The sequence below is a fragment of the Arvicanthis niloticus genome, chromosome 14 (genome assembly GCF_011762505.2).
Source record: "Arvicanthis niloticus isolate mArvNil1 chromosome 14, mArvNil1.pat.X, whole genome shotgun sequence".
In the NCBI taxonomy this organism is placed as follows: Eukaryota; Metazoa; Chordata; class Mammalia; order Rodentia; family Muridae; genus Arvicanthis; species Arvicanthis niloticus.
In genome coordinates, this window is record NC_047671.1 from 20,117,523 (window position 1) to 20,135,370 (window position 17,848).

The 17,848-nt window shown below is 38.5% G+C and overlaps 1 long non-coding RNA gene across 1 annotated transcript in view; it reads left to right on the forward strand.

The window, feature by feature from the left end:
- The first annotated feature begins 445 nt into the window (after nucleotides 1-445).
- LOC143434392 (uncharacterized) overlaps nucleotides 446-17,848 on the forward strand; it is a 151,377-nt gene continuing 133,974 nt past the window's right edge. The window contains exon 1 of the long non-coding RNA XR_013103863.1: nucleotides 446-604. This is a non-coding gene — a long non-coding RNA (uncharacterized LOC143434392). The remainder of the gene's footprint in view (nucleotides 605-17,848) is intronic.

Consider the following 17,848-nt stretch of genomic DNA (forward strand, 5'->3'; position numbering starts at 1 on the left):
TTGGGCTAAAACCTCATGGCTGACTAGGTCATAGGGGAGCTCATGAAGACCCTATGGGAGAACCTGATATGATTAATCTGCTCATAAGATATAGTGATAAACTGTTTCCTAAGTTCTTATCTTTCTACCCTTAGAATAAGTGCGTTTTCACCCCTCAGCAGAGAGCTGTCTTTCTATAGTAGGTGACGGTGAATATAGAGACCCACAACCAGTTATTGTGTAGAGAATAAGAGGGTGTGGAGTGCGAAGTTCTAAATGGGCAGCTAGACCACACACACCCAAAGCTCGAGGATCATGCCAAAAGAGGGAAGGGAAAGATTGTAAGAGCTAGGGAAAAAAGACATTTGCAGAGAAACAGCATTTGCCAGACACGACAGCACTGTTGCACATGAACACACAATAGCTGTTATTGTTTGAATAAGACCCGTTCAAGGTCAAAAAAGCACAAATCTCTACATGGAAGAGAGCCGGGTTCATGATGTCCCACTCTTATCTGAGGAACTATTGGCAACTGGTGACTGCTGTGGGAAGGAGAGCCAACTTTCTTCAGGGATGTTGTCTTTCATAGGCTACGGATGCTTGGTAGATGCTCCTATAGACAACAGTAAGTGGACTCGGTGTCTTTTGTTCATTTGCTTAGTTTCAAGAGCATATGGAGTTGAAAAGAAAAAATAGTAGGGGGGATAGGGAGAAGTTGATGAGGAGGGAGATGAGGCTGGATCTGATAAAAATAAATTATATACACATAGAAAATTCTCAAAAAAAAGTGAACATAGGCTGACTAGAAGACTTTTAACAGAAAACAGAAACTTACTTTCAAGTATAAATGAGGAAAGAGTACCCTCCCTTGCAGCAGAGCTTATCTGTGTTTAATGTGGTGACTAAAGAATTTGTAGAAAATTCACCATGAGGCAGAATCACCCAGGTAGGCTTTGAAGATCCTCATTCATTACACTCTTCCCAGAGACATTAAATAACCTGTTTAAATAAGAAGATAATGGTGGTTTTAAATGATCAAAGCTCTTTGGGAATAATTACCTGCTTATGTTAAGAGCAGTTTTTCTTTTAAGTATCTTCAACCCTTTCTTGATGACTTCTTTTACAAGTTATACATATCATTTTTTAATGAGGGTAGACTCAACTGAGTAAAGATGAATGAATTTATTATACCATCAATGGAGTGATTTTTTTTGCTATTTAGTGGCTTTTTAGCCAGTAATGTTATACTTGAGCATGTCTCAGGAATATGATATTACAAGGATACTCCCCTGAAACTATATTTTGTGTGCATTTGCATGCATGTGTGTGTGCATGTGTGTGTGTGTGTGTGTGTAACAGGGAGAGAGAGAGAGAGAGAGAGAGAGAGAGAGAGAGAGAGAGAGAGAGAGAGAGAGAAGAGAGAGAGGGAGGGAGAGAGAGAGAGAGAGAGAGAGAGAGAGAGAGAGCTCATTTTATAATAAAATGTTACTGCCTATTACACATGTAGCCTAGTGGTAAGTTAGAATGTACAGCCCATTCTCATGGGGATGGGATAGGCACAAAAAGATCCTGTTCCATCACAGAAAATTCATTACAGGTGTTTGGGGGGGAGGGGGGAAGGCACCCTCAAACATAATAATTCTTGGCCAAAGTGGAATGATGAGGTTTAGATTTAACTCTGAAATGGGCTGAGTGCAAAACAACAGCTTCTAAGAGAAAGTACAAACAACAGGCAATTAAAAACAGTTTGAGACAATTAAATCAACCAGCTCCAAACGTTCCCTTAGACTACTGCCTTGGGAGGTTTGCTCAGTTACAGAACAGGTAAGGGAAGCTCTACAAAGCTGGGGAGCATCTCTGATCGGAAGAGTCAGTGCTGTCAGGATGAGAGCAAGACGGTTAGGCTAGAAAAGCTGGAGTAGGTGAAAAGAGACAGATTAGTGCTGAGCATGGAGAAGGAACTCTGGTGGTTTGCACAGGGTCCCATGGAACAGCAGCTGAACACTCATCATATGCAAGTGTCAGGAAGCTATCCAAGGTCCCAAAGAGTCACCTGACAGAGCTTCACACACACACACACACACACACACACACACACACACTACATATTCCCAACCATGTATTGTCTTTCATATAGATTCCTGTGAACATCATCTGCGTATGTTAAGAGCAATTTTTCCTTTAAGTGCCTTGAATATCGGAGTGTCAACGTTTACAAGGTATTGGTGGGAATTACTCAAGACAAGCTTGTATTACTAGTGCAGAACAATTAACCCCAGAAATAGAACAGCTATGTCCTGCCTAACAAATCGTAACAATAGGACTGGAATGGATGAACTTTTTCCCAAGTAACTTAATTACACTGAAGAACAAAACACGAGAATATTTATAGAAACAAAACCAGCAGTGTGCCCAAAAGGATTCAACCACAAAGGAAAGTCAGGGAAAAGAAGCAATCAAACAGGCACTAAGATTGCAACTATTGCCCATGACAAAACAGTATTATAACTGTAGGTTTATCAGTTAAATGGATTTTTTTTAATAAAAATTACTGATGTTGACATTCAAACATGAGATTAAGAACACATTCTACTAGACATTTCAGAAATGAAAAGACCAGTAAAGTTGAAGGCACCATGGAAAGCACAGTGGCATAAATATTTTAAAGGGACATGGAGAGGAGAAGTCAATTTATGAAATGGACAGACCACCACTGAATTGCAGAACGAACTTAATGGTCTAATGCAAGCATAAACAGAGTCTCCAATGAGGAGGGGCATTAAGATTGGAAAAATTTCCAAATCTGATAAACAGCATTATGCTGTTGGTCCAAGAAACTCAATGAAGCTCAAGTTGAAGAATCATAAAGAAAACTACAGGTCATGTGATAAACAGAGGATTCAAGACCATCAATAATGAGAAAACCCCAAACTCAGCCGGTAGAGGAGAAAGATGCACCTATCTATGCTATGTAATAAAGGATAAGAATATAAGTGGATGTTAAAAATTGAAACAATGCAGTTTTAAATGAAACACATGCCAATGAGGTGTTCCTATCAAATAAATGTCTTTTGGAATCAAAGAGGGTTTAATATACCTTTTAAACATGAAAACTGAAAGAATTAGTTATTGTCAGACTTAAATCGATGAGAGAGCTTCATGAGGGTGGGCAATGATGGCTTTCAGGAGAAAGGGAAAGATGGATCAGGAAAAGGGATGAAATGTATTGGAAATGACATCTTCATTGGAAACTACACACACTTTTTCAGCAGTATTTCAATTGTTTTACAACGTAACTGACTAAAGAAATGCAATAATAGAATCTGAAGTCTGTAACATACTGGAATATAAAACGTAGTACCACAGTGACACAAACCTTGAGAATTGCATGGTACTGTGTACTTCTAGTATGCTATGTGAAGTGGGATGTGAGGTATGACGAGATGAACTATTGCTGTGTGCTCTAAGCACCAAGGCAAGCACTAAAATAACAAAAACTAATAAGTAAACAGGCCAATGCAGAAAATGATAAAAATCAATAAAAAAAAAAACAAAAAACAAAAAACAAGATTGCTGCAAATGTAAAGAAACAAGAATAACAGCAAAAGGATGAGAAACAAAATACCATGCTAAGACTTAAAGAGAAGCCGGGAGTCTACTCTTCTACCTATTGAAAGATAAAGTGGATTTCAGTCCAGACCATATTACAAGAAATACGGTAGTCTTACTATGATAAAAGGGTCAGTTCATCGGTGGAATATAACAGTTCAAATACTGTATGGTATGGTTAATGTGATGTGCAGGCATGATTCAGGCACAGGTGACATTAGCTCTATTTTCTTTATACCACATATGACTAGGACAATTTAACTGATATACCCAGACCATTTACATGATATGCCTATGGTATGTTTGAAGGTAAATGTCTTCTCTGGTGGGAAACACATAGCTTGTTTTATTTTAGGGAGTGTTTTCAGAGCATGATTAGTTGATCTCATTGAGCCCAGCATTGGGTTTCTCCTCTGAATGATAGTTACAATCAGATAGACATTGTTGGGAGAGCCATGTGATGTAAGCTTCTTAGGAAAGAGACTTTGAGGTGTCTTTGTTTTCTCTGAGACGCCAAAACAAAATGAGTACTTTCATTATGGTGAAAATTTGAAGGTGGGGTACAGAAAAATAAAATGTCTCCTTCAAGTGTACTGAGCCAGCCAGTACAAGGGCTACCTAGCTTTGGACTATGGCTCTCTCCTTTCATCCTAGGCTGGTGATGTGAGGCCAAGCACGTACACACTTAATATTCCTTTGTGTTCAATGATGCGATTAGAAGTAAATAGCTGTTGATGGTGCTTGCCAAATAGTGCTTCTCCCTGTATTTTGACACAACCTTCTTTTATTCCAGTTTTCTCTGGAAATTGGCAATGATAATGACATAATATAGAGGTTAGAATTGCCAATGATTATTAGCACAGTCATGATATTTACATAAATGCCAAATTTGATGTAACACCAAAGTTGCATTTGACATCCATGCTATTGCAGCTTGGAACACAAAGACTCCAGTGCTGTGGAAATGCCAACTGAATGGTTTTCAATCTTACCACCAGAGCTATCTGCGCTGTTTTAAACCAAGGGAGGTATCATACGTAAAGGCTAGATACACCACATTTAAAAGAAACAAATATATGAACACAATAAAAAATTACACACACACACACACACACACACACAAACTACTGTGTGTCTGTGTAATATGAGACAAGAATGCAGTGGCTGCTGACTCCTTGCCTAGTTATTTCTCTAAGAGCACTTTTCATTTTTGAGATGATTAATTATAACAAAAATCTCAAGACACACAAAGGCCATTTATATTAGTATATGCATTAATACATGCACACGTGCATACATTTGCATGTGTGTTTATCATATGCCAAGTTGGTGAGGAAACTACTGGAGAAATGAGAGAGTGATACTTGGAGTGCAAGTAAAGGATGTAACAGGACCAACACATCAAGCAGGTAGTAACTGCACTCTGTCCTTAAGCATTCCAGGTCATCCTCCGATCCGTATCTCAACACCACTCAGGGGTGGAAGGCAACACATCTTACAGGTCCCTGGGAATCCCCTTCCCTGGTCTTTATAGCTCCGTGTGAGTGATGTCTACTCCCTACAAACTGCTTGCTCCGTGATCATTCTCTTGAGCTACCAAATAGTATCTGGCTTTGTGTATTTCTCACTATCTCTCCCATCTTTCCTTCTTTGTTTGTGTTGAAACCTTCCTTTACTGAGAGAGAGAAGCTCAGTTCCTGTGCTATCTGTGGGTCCTCCCAGGCAACCGTTCACAACCCAGCTGCCGACCCACTGGCCTTACTTTACACTTCATCTTCGCTTCTTGATTTAGATCCTCTTGCTCACCTCATCCTTTCCAGAAGGATGCCCTTTCAGAAGATCCCAAATCCTGTCTTCCAGTGTACCAGCTGAGGATGGGCAGGGGCAGAACAATGCTGTTACTTTGTTCCATCATACAGCGTGGTTGTCTGTACCATAAAAGCCATCTCAGCTACTTCCATTCCACACAGAATCCCAAGTCCCAGACTAGTTTAGCTAAAGTGTTTATTATAGTTGTTTCCTAACAGAGACACGCCTCTAAGAGGAATTTTACTCTCCTACAGCACAGAAATGGATTACTTTTTAAAATATTGCACAATAATCCTTTCTATCTACACTTTGCTTCCTTGAGTTACAACTACATGCAGACAACTATGATTCCAAAATATTCACAGCAAGATTATACAAATAATCCATTCATGTTTGAATATGCCAGCTACTCTGATGGGTGTGGCAAAATCATGGTTCTTCATGATCTGGCCTGTCCAGGATGTGAATCATGTCTTTCCCTGGCATATCCATGCATCTATGTGGTGTGTCCATTCATTAATTAGTAGACACCTTACAATAAGTTTGACTTTTCCCTTCCCTCAGCGCATATATTCAAATGATGTCTAATTTTCTTAATGATGGCCCCAGCACATAAAAGTTGTGTGAACAGAAAATTGAATAGGACATATTCCTTTCAGTGGGAAGGCAAAAGTTATCAATAAGTTAAAAGAAAAACAGGAAAATTATTGTGTACTGAGGTACTGAAGTTGCCAATCTACAGTACAACAAGGCACCTTAAAATAAATTTTATTTTATTATTGTTGCTGCTAATTCTTACTATGCCTAGATTATAAATTAAACTTTACTATAGGTATTATGTATAGAATATATATATATATGTGTGTGTGTGTGTGTGTGTGTGTGTGTGTGTATGTATATATGTATATATATATATATATATATATATATATATATATATATATATAGTGTGTGTGTATGTTTGGCTCTATATATGTCTTCTAAAATCTATCAAGGATCTTGGAAAGTATCTCTATTAATAAGAGGATTCTACTGCAACAGTATTGCAATAGAATGTGCTAGCAATACAGAATAATGCATATGGTGCTGCTTGTAAAAATATAATGTCCAAGTACAATTGCAGCCAGGTAGAAAATAAATTGGTTAAGTAGAGAAGACATACTGTGGAATCCAGGAAGAGGAGCCATCCCAGTGGATGAAAGGACTGTAGATTTTAAACTAGCCTCCCCCAGGAAAGGCATTATACTTCAGATCTGATTGTACTGTAGTTACATTTTTTTCTTTTTTGCTTCCTGACATGAGATCAGGAGTATTTTTGCCACATCTTGATTCTTTAAGTATAGGTTTTATTTGTCCTGTGCAGACTACAGTATACCAGTTAGGAAGGGTGTTCTCAAGCTCCCCAAAACACAGCACTGACTTTTAACTGGCCTGGAGACTGGTTGCCATCACTGTTGACACCGAGGAAATCAGCAAACACCATAATGGAAGTAGAATCCATTCTGTGTTTTGGAAAGGTGATTTCTTTTAAACAAGTAAAAGCATGCTGCATCTGAATTTAAGCCTACACATGGCTATCTATATCAGCACCAATCTAACCTTTGTGAAAGATGAATGTTATTTTTCTTTTTACTAATTAAAAAAACCGATGCCTTAAGAAGTCCTAAAAAGTGACTATAAAAACTGTAATATTGACATACTTATAGACCTTTGCCATAAGGGAAAGGAGTCCCCTGCTTGGTTTAAAAAACAGAAGGGTAAATATTTGAGGAACATTGTCTTATGTTATGTATTTGTCTGGAGTGACCATAGCTTCATGGTGTATTCTGGTACCCTCCCAAAACCACCACCCAGTATAGTATCTGAGGAAATGGTAGGTGCTCATTAAATGTGTACTGAATTATCAAGTGAATATATTAATGAGTGTTATACTTCTACCAGTCCTGACTTAATAGAGTAAGACAAACTGAAAAGCCATTGCTTCGAAACTCCTTTGCAGATTTAAGACATATCTATCTGGAAGAAGTGTTTCTCACTGTCACTATCTTAGTCAATCTTCTATTGCTGTGAACAGACACCATGACCAAGATAACTCTTACAAAGGCAAACATTTAATTGGGGCTGGCTTACAGGTTCAGAGGTTTAGTCCATTATCATCATGTCAGGTCAGGAAGCATACCAGCCTAAAGCAGACATGGTGATGGAGAGGTAGCTGAGAGTTCTACATCGAGAGAGAGAGAGAGAGAGAGAGAGAGAGAGAGAGAGAGAGAGAGAGAGAGAGAGAGAGAGAGAGAGAGAGAAGACTGGACATGGCTTGAAACCATAAAGTCCACCCCCAGTGACACACTTCTTCCAACAAGACCACACTACTTGAGTAAGTCAGTACTTACTAATCTTTCTCAAGTATTGCCACTCCATGGTGATTAAGAATCAAATCTGTGAGCCTATGGGGGCATTTTTATTCAAATCATCATGGTCACCTTCAAGTCTTCAATTTTTACCTAAATAATAAGTAGTAAAGGGCCAATACCCTTCAGTTTTAAAATCCAGCTACACTACTTTTACTGGTGAAAATTATAGAGTAAGCATTTGAATTCCCTGAGTACTGTCCAGAGTCATATGACACATAAAACAAAACAATCTTTTAAGACAGTTTCCTATATCTCAATGAAAGGTTTTATGAGTCTAGCACATTTGCATTAAGTTTGGTTCACTCTCTCTGTGCTTAGTAATGTGCTACAGAAGGCTTGCCCTGAGCATATGTAGTCAAGGTGATCCAGCCTCCTTTCTTCTATCTCCAAGCCTTGGGCTATTGGTTAATTTAGGGAAGAACAGAATGATGGTATTCTGCACTCCTGCCTCCTCAATCTCATCCTACAGAAGCTAAGCTGTGTTCCAAATAGTTTAACATGATAGAATGGGTTTGTTTTCATTTTAAAACACTCTATAATGCCACACAGAGATTTATTCTTGCAATTTTCCATATTGCACCAACTGATTAATCCAGAAATAAACCATTATATTTCTGGTGAATTAATTTTTGACAGGGATGTCAAAATATTGATAGGAACATTTTATTTTTCCGAAGAAGTACTGAAGAAGTGACTGGATACAAATATGAGCGAATAAAACTTGTTCTTTAAGTATGCAATATACAAAGATTAATTTGTAATAGACTATCAAGTTCAATGTAAGAGTTCAATCACAGACGTCTTAGAAGAAATCATAGGCATACCCATCTATGACCTCAGTAGCTGTGACACAGAGGTAGGAGAAACAACAATGTACTTAAGATGGATTTTACCACATGAAAACATTTGAACTTTGAGAAAGCAAAAAAGACAACTTCCAGCAAATATTTGTACAACTCATCTAATGTCATAGAGGACTTGAATGTAAACTGTATGAGGTATCCATACTGTTAAATAATAAAAAAAATAAAAATGGACAAAGTAAGATGTGAATGAATCACCAGTGAGCATGTGAATAAAGTGTTCGGGGCTGGTGTTTCACAGAGATGAGAAGAGGGAACTTCAGGGAGCTTGCACACAGCATCCGCCAACCTGCCTCTGGGTGCTCCTCTTTCTACATTTTGGTAATAAATGTCCTACAATCTGGGCTGATTTTGGTAACTTCTTGTTAAGATCATTTTAAAAGAAGGCAGAGATGACAAACGACATGATGGAAAGCAACCTAATTGCGGGGTTGAGGGGAATCGGAATTCTCTTCCGTTAGGTTAAGCCCCACAAGCCTGACCCAGAGGGAGTCCGTAGTGGCCTCAACAACATTGGATCCTGAAAGTAACATTGAAACCAAGAGTAGGAAGCTGCCCAGTTTTGCTTGACTCCTAGAACAAGAACAATACTCTTCAGAGTGTCTGTAGTGATGGGAATGGAGACCATAACAAATTAGAAAATAGTGTTTAGGAACAGAGAGAAAAGTAGAACATACCATTACGACTTTAAGCAGGCTTTGCCATGATTCAGTGAAATGAGATCTTTGTGAATCAATACCCAGGTATAATGCCACAGAAGGACAGTGTCCTCTTTTATGACTGGCTGCTAAAGGCAAGGCCATCCTGGTCTGTTTCGACTCTCTCATGGTCATCTATCACTGAGTCAGAAGCATGTGGGGGAGAGGGAATTCTCAGAACCAACTGAATCCATTTGGGGCAAGGCTCAACCTTTGACCCCCAAAATTAACTAAAAAAATGAATGTGTACAGATAAAGATAAGTAAAGCTTTGCTTTTCAAAACTCAGATATTTAATAAAGGGAATAATTCTCCTGAACACAAAAGCTCTATTATATAAATAGAATGGTTTAGTACTACTTTGTCCAGAGAGCTTGTAACAGGCTGTGATTTATTAAGGGTGATTTACTGTGTATCATGATATGGCCATATAAGTTTTTCTCTGTATTTCAGTTGTTGTAGTACATTTTATTGCTTGGTATTTTTATAGCATTTAACTTTATTGCTGTGATACACTTAATATAGTTCCAGCATATTATTATACACCTTGAATTTTGTGTTGAATTGACTATTCACTGTTTCTCTTAATTAAAATCTCCTTCTTTTGTGTGTTTTTTTTTTTTCATGGAAACATTACATATATTTACTGGCCTTAAGAAATGAATTTTTTAAATGTTATGTATTTTTCCATGTTGTAGAATTATTGTAAAATTGATATTACTATATCTTTGAATAACAAAATTCACCAGCTCATATAGTAGGTTTTCCTTTGCAGAGAGATTTTAATATGCAAATCATTTTAGAAGTTAGAGGTTTCTTTATATTAGTTTTGTTAGTTGTAATTTTCAAGGAATCTATTATTTATCTAAAATCTTTTATATTAAATTATTTTATTTATTAATTTAAAGAATTAATTTTATCTAAAATCTTAAAGTTTTTTTCTATACCATTTTCAAACCAATAGTGGGAATCAGTACCTTTTTTAAAATTTCCCAGTTGATTAATAAGGCTTCTCTTTTCTTTGTCCTGGTCAGTCATATCAGGAAATCACTAATTTTATTCTTCTTTTTATTGAATTGACTTTTGGTTTTCTTGATTTGTCTGTAGAACATTTGTTCTCTATTTTGTTAATATAAACTCTTTTTTTATTACTTTCTTCATTTACTTAGCATTTAATTTGGAATCTATCTATCTTTTTTTCTTTCTTTTTTCCTTTTTGAGACAGGTTTTCTCTGTGTAGCCCTGGCTGTCCTGGAACTCACTCTGTAGACCAGGCTGGCCTAGAACTCAGAAATGTGCCTGTCCCTGCCTCCCTAGTGCTGGGACTAAGGCTTTTGCCACCATACCCAGAGAGGACTTACTTTCCCAAATTCTTAAGAAGAATACTTACCTCATTGTTTTTTGGCTCATGGACTTTTAAAATATGTGCTTCCTTCCTGACCTTTCACTTCACTTTTTATTCTGATTTCTTCTTTGACACATGCACTTTTGTGCTTTTCATTTACTTTACAAACGTTGCCTAGCTAATGCTTTTGCTTGTTGCATATTAATTCTAGAGCAGCTAGGGAGCACACTGCAGTGTCAGCATCACAGTGGCTGGTGAAAGTCTGCACATAACCTTTGTTGTGTTTTAATGACCATTGCAATGAACTTGAAAAGAACCCAGACTCTGCTGTCATTTGATTTATTGGTCTTATGTCTCCATTAGATTAAACTTGTTAAGTTTTTGTTTCCTACTGTCTAAATATTTATTCATATCCTGACTGCTTTTATGTTGCAGAAAAAATGGGCTAAAATCTCCTGCTGTGTTTGAAGATTAATCTATTTCTGGTTTTCAGGTTCATTCCAATTTCAGAGATGAAAAGATGTGAAGAAATATGGCTTAGACTCAATACAATTTGGAAAAATATTGCTTATCTAGACATACAAAAAAACCACACAGACTTTAGGCTTAATATAGTAATGAGATATGTATGTATATTCAAGTCACTTGAGGCAACAGGAAGATGTGGAATGTCTAGCTTTGGACCTTTTGTGTGGAAAGCAAAGCTATACTATGGAAATAAACCTATAGCTTGCTTAAGTATCTGTTGAGCTAAGAGACAGACCTAAACCTGTGTGTTCAGTGCATGCCTCATCTTCAGTACCCTGGAGAAAGAGTTTCTACTTGGGGTTTCATAGACACTTGGCAATTGTCTGGGCATGTATCAATGACCTCAAAATATACACATACTTTTGTATACACACACGCGCGCGCGCGCACACACACACACACACACACACACATGTATCTGAACAGGGTTTCTATCTTCTCACCAACTTAAGCCACAGAAGGAAGCAAGAATCACTGCTCTGAAGCCAACTGAATGTTAACAAGCCAGGAAAAATGTAATCCCAAGGGAAAGAAGACAAGGGCATTCCAGCTAAAAGCAAATTCCCATATTTCCAGGCGTTCTCCCTGGCGACGTCAGCCCAGTTTTTCCAGGTGGCTCTAGTCAGGCTTGAGGAGTTGGTGTAGAAACAGGAAAGAATTCCTCCAACCTCACCTTGTCCTGCATCAAGGATCCTATGAGTAACACATCTTTACATCTTTCCTGTCTCATTGGCTATTTACTAAACCTATCTTCTTCTGTGCTCCTGGTTCTTTCATGAGGACCAATTGAGTGACATAGGATGTGGGATCACCATGTCTCTTAGGCTCTAGTGTCTCCTTTTTTAGAAGTGTGTGTGGGGGGGGAGGGTGTCTAAGAAATATCTTTCTGGAAGGCACTGAAAGCATTCCACATGTCAGGTACTCTGTAGCTATAGACAGTACAAAAGTCTGTTATCCAAGAGTGTTGCTTGATCCTGGATACATTTCTGCTATGGTAACAAACCTAAGACATGGCTTAAGTCCGATCCTGGGCTGTGGTCTTACCCCCTTTTTCTACATTTTATTTATAAACACTTCATCATGACAGTTGATGACAGGGTCACACCAGGAGGAAGACTGTTGTGAAAGGAGTCTCAGAAACAGGAAAGATCAATTCAAGTTCAGAGGCCTTTTCCAGGCCTCTGCTCTCTGGCTCGCTAGCATGGAAAACTGGATTCGTTGCTTTGCCCAAAGAAATGAACAAACAAATGTGTTGAAGACTTCACTGCAAGACTCACTGAGAACACAGAAGAGACAACCTTTTTCTGATAGGGTCATGAACATACACATACATCCATACAAACACACATACTATACACACACATATGTATACATATGTATATACATATATATGCTGGTGTTTTTATGCTGGGTTATAGGCAATGTCTTGAAATGCTTTTATATACATATATGCATATATATACATATGTGTATATATATATACACATATGTATATATATATATACACACATATATGCATTCTAAAACCAAGTATTGTGGAAAAGTACATATTTTGCATATTATTTATAATATGAATTTGGTATATATAAAGTAATGTAAATACCTCAAGTTCAAGTAAGTTTTTGTGTTACTTTCCTGTAGATAGTTGACTTCATATATGTAAACACTCGATGACACATGATTACATTGACTACCTTGTCTCTCTTTCAATGTCTCCTACACCCTCTGTCATGTCACTTTCCCAACTTCATACCTCTGCACAGGCACACCCTTTTTTGATAACTCAGTAAGCCCAGTTAGTTCCCTTGCTATGCACATAGGTCCATCCACTGGAAACCTACCAGGGGGAAGACACTGAAGAAATAATGATGCTTCCTTCCTCAGCCTCTGTCAATCATCAAATACTCTTCATTCAGGAGTTAGAGGTAGACTGAGCATCTCCTGTCTGTGCCAGAATCCTGGCTGTCTTGATCTTATGCAGATCTTGGGTAGCTTGACCACATCTGTTGTGAGTTTGCAAGTGAGATGGCCACGTCCAGGTGGCATCATTTTATTGTACCTTTGCTCACCATCCCTGAATCGTGGGTTAATGATGATGATGTGCCATTTAGAGATGGCTACCAGCCTATTAGTCTCAATATTTTGCTCCTGTTGCAACCAACAGCCTACAGTTAGATTGCTATTCGAGGGTCTACATGCCCAACAAGTAAACTGACAAAGTTTTTAAAACTTATGATGAAAACCATTACACATACTCTTTCAAAAAACAAGCCATAATCGCTTATTTACTATTATGATCGTTACTGACTCTAATTTCCATTTAACCCTGCAAGAGATTTTCCTGGCAGTCATAAGATTTCATGATCATTATCCCAGTAACTCTGCAATATTTCATCTAGTTAAAGTAATCTAAATAAACAATTTTGTGTTATTGGATATCAGGAGTCTTAAGAGAAATTGTTCTATAAAAACCTATATTAAAAGATATATGATTTTCTAATAATGAATTTTCAATAGTAGAATTAACAGGTCCAAGGGTACCGATGTAATGTTGGATATGTTTGGTAAGTACACTTGATGTTGTATTTAAATTTCCTCTTCTCCCTCAGGGTACCCTGCTTTTATTTTATTCAGTGTGTCTATCGCCTTCTGTTTGGGCATCCATTTTCAGGAATGGTTGTTCCAACTTCAAGTCCACAGCTTGGGCTAGTCACAGTGATTTTAGCCCCCTGCTAAGTTACTAGCTTAGAAAAAGAATATGATTCTGTTTCTTTCAACACATACAAAAGTCCCCAGGAACAGCGTCTTAGATTTTCAAAGCCAGTGAAGAATTTAATGGTTCTCTTTGCCCTTTCCTTCATTTTTGCCCTTTGCTGGATGGAGGCATAACTCATAGAACAGCAGTAGTCAGTATACAATTCATTCGATTTGATAAAATACCTAAAAAGAACAAGAAGAGAAAGGTTTACTTGGCTTGTGACTTGATGGTACATCAGGGCAGGAGAGGGATAGTGGAAAGTAGCTTTTGGCTGCTATGGCAGCAGACTGAGGCTGTTTGCTCACACATGATCAGGAGGATCAGGAGGCAAAGACAAGACAGGAAGCAAGATCAGATTTGTGTTAAGGCATTCTCCCCAGTGACCCGCTTCTTCCAACTCTGCTAACAGCTCCTCTCCTTAAAGTTTCCATATCTTCTAAAACAAACTCACTACCCAGCCTTCCAGTGTTCAAAGACATGAGCCTCTGAGGGACATTTTAGATTCAAATCATCAGAGATTTCAAGTGATGAAGATGACCAGAACTAACTGATGTTAGCATAGCACAGAAAAAAAAAGATACTTAGTCCATAAGATTTCTTGAACAACCAAAGGAAGCAAGGCTTAAGCATGTCTCCAGGAAATCTCTTCATGTCAAATTACATGGTCTAAACATTTTTGGTTGTTGATAAGAGAAGTGAATTGGGCCTTTTCCTGTGTATGACTATGAACATGAAAAATGATTAACCATATCGGACAGTAAGTGTTTTTAAAAGGTTGAAACAATTCTTTTCTTATCAGAAATTATTTAATATGTCAGTTTCATTGGAATACATGAAAATACAAGTATATTTATGTATGTATATATATACATGCCTATGCACACATAGGTCTACTGGTGGAACATACATACATTAATTTCTGTTAAATTACCTACATATGTCAATTGTGAGGGCTGGCTCTGCAGTGTTTTTCCAAGCCACAGGAAGAATAGGGTTTTTTTTGTTTTGTTTTGTTTCGTTTTGTCTTGTCTTATTTTAACGTGGATCCTCACATTTTAAATAGTCCAAGTGATTCACAAATATTTGAGTAATGACATCAGAGGTTGATGACAGGTTGAAATAATAACCCATTTTATTAAGAAAATGTTTAGTATTGTGACCCATGACCACACTCCCACCTTGAATCATTTTCCTTGTTTTTCCTTATCTGAGGCTTCCATGTGTTTTCATGGGCTCTTCCTGGAAAGGAGAACCCACAGTCTTCTTGCCTTGGAGAACAGTAATTATGAAACAGTAGCTTAGGCTTCTTTGGTTGGTAGTAACCACATTCTAAAGAATAACTTAGGCTGATAATGCAAAGACATCTTTAAAAACCATTTCCAATTGTTTGTATTGAATTTTATTGTCTGATGTTCAAAATTTAAGATGATGATAACTAGAAGTAGAAAATAAATGTTATCTAGCATAACAGATAAATATGAGGGAGCTTGGCGGGCTATTACTCTGGGGGTCGGGAATGAGAAAATATAAATGAATGAGGTCTTGACTGGTGTTTTAAGGCTTTTATTTCTTGCTGTCCAAAACCATTTTCATTGATATTTTTAGATGCAAATAATATTTGAACAAAAGACATTTTCAAGCTATAGAATATAATAAAGGGTATTTTATACATAGTACCAAGGAATATAGCTTCATGGCCTTTCAGGGGGCCTCTTGTGTTAAGAAGATGCAAGTTCTCCTATATGATCATGCCAGTAGCAGATCAGAACTTCTCTGGGATATTCAGGATTCAGTACTGTGGTATTTCCTGCTTTTCTCCTGTTACAATCCAGTTAACCTGGCTTGAGACTGCATAGTCCAGATGGAGAGGATTAATTACCTCCCAGCCAAGAGCACAGAGGGCTGATATGGCACCCAGCAATGCCCATTGGCCTTCTGCTTTTGAATAGGAAAGAGTCAGGTGCCAAGCAGTGGCTAGCCACACCAATCAGCATTGTTGGTCTGGGCTGAAGAGAGATGTCCCACTTTCTCTATATTTACAGATGGGCTGGCTTGGTGCCTCAGAAAGGATACATCTGCTAGAATGTCCCATTTCCTCACTGTCCCATCCTCAGTTTGACTCAAGAAAGACCCGAATATCCTAGCTCATAGCATTGGGCGTTAGACAAACTTTGTGCTGAGAAGCCCCATGAATCTGTAATCATGGCTACTATGCAGGTCTCCAGTGGCCTTCTTTTTTATTTCCCATGTACACACAACAGGATTGGTTCACTTCCTGTTTTAGCAGCTTGACTACCTCTGATACAAAGACACAGAGTGTTATTTACCAGTTCTGAAGGATAACGAGTTTCTGGGTTTCAAAATTTCAAAAAGCCCGTCGTCCAGTCCCCTGCATGTAAGGGTCTCTACTGCTAGAATACAAGAGTAAGCTCATTGAGTCAAGGCTGAGAGCTCTTATTGGCTGTAGGGAGCAGCAGGAAGGACCGGTTTTCCTTTGTCTCCTTTTGGCTTGAGTGCTCGGACCTAAGCTATTTGCAAATATTTGCATAATCATTAGCCATAGAAAATGCAATCAACCCACACATTGGCTTATTCTAAAACAAATGGGGTGAAAGGATGACAGTGGTTCTGGACACACCTTTCCTTCTAGTTCTCCCTTCAGATCCTCTGCTCTACCCCTGTGAAGGCTTTGGGTCACCTATTCGGAGAGCATCTGTTAACTTCAGGGCTCTACTCTTCTTACTGTTTTTGTAATTGACTTTGAAGTCGACTACAACATTTGGACCTGAAGTCACTCTGTTAAGATGGCACTGGGCAACACGTGAAGCTTGGTGCTGATGTCCAACAGTACAGCACGAGTACAGCGTGCTCTGCTAATGGCATTTGCTAGTCACCCATGGGATCCTGAGGACCAGGCATCCTATGTCTTCAGTCTGTGAAATATAGTTTCCTGCTGATGATCCAGCCAAACTATCTGCATTATTCTATAAGACATGTCCGTTTCTAGAGTAGAGCTAAGTAGAGATTGAGTTGATTTTTCAGAACTGGACCCCTGAGTGGTCTATCTACTAAAATATGCAATTGGAAGATACTTTAACCTATATAAAACTGGTGGCAGTGGCTGGTTTCTTGGCAAATTGCACGTTTTATCTACTTCCAAATCTTACGTTCCACTAAGGTCCAGGTGTTCAGAGACTTGCTCCTGCTCAGTGTGTTTGGAGTGTGGAAACAGGCACGTCACACGTGTCTTTAAATGATTAAGGCTGTGACTTTCTATGGCGTTGCTCTCATCTGGACAATCTCACCTCAGAGTAAGAAGTGGAGCTTGGAGGGTGTGCACTTAGCATCATAAAAGAGAGAGAGTGAAGGAGAAGACAGTCTTAATGTGAGCTACAAACATTTATTCCTACAGGTGTGTCCTCTGACCTCCACTGGCCGTTCCTGACCAATACTTTGTCTTCTTGTCACGCTAGGGTCTTTGATAGTTGTACCTCTCTTGTGCCTTGTGTGTAGGCAAACTAATAGCAAACCCACAGTGAAGAAAAGGACTGAGGAGATAAAACTGGGCAACTGAAGATCGCCTTTTGAAGGACTTCTTTCAAGAGTGAGGTAAAGATCTTGCTTCCATCCTGCCCATTTCCAAGTCTCGGCTTGTTTTCCATAGTGTTGTATTTCTGGCAGTTCCTTCTGCTAAAAGTTGATGACTTGTCCTGAAGAAATGGCTTCTCTCATCAGTTCAGCCCTCTTCACTCAGGACTTGAGAAAGGAGAGTCAGTCCTGGCTGACATGAGCTGACTGGGTAACAAAGCTGGCAGCTGCCAGGTGAGCCCGAGTGTGTTTGCCAAGGGG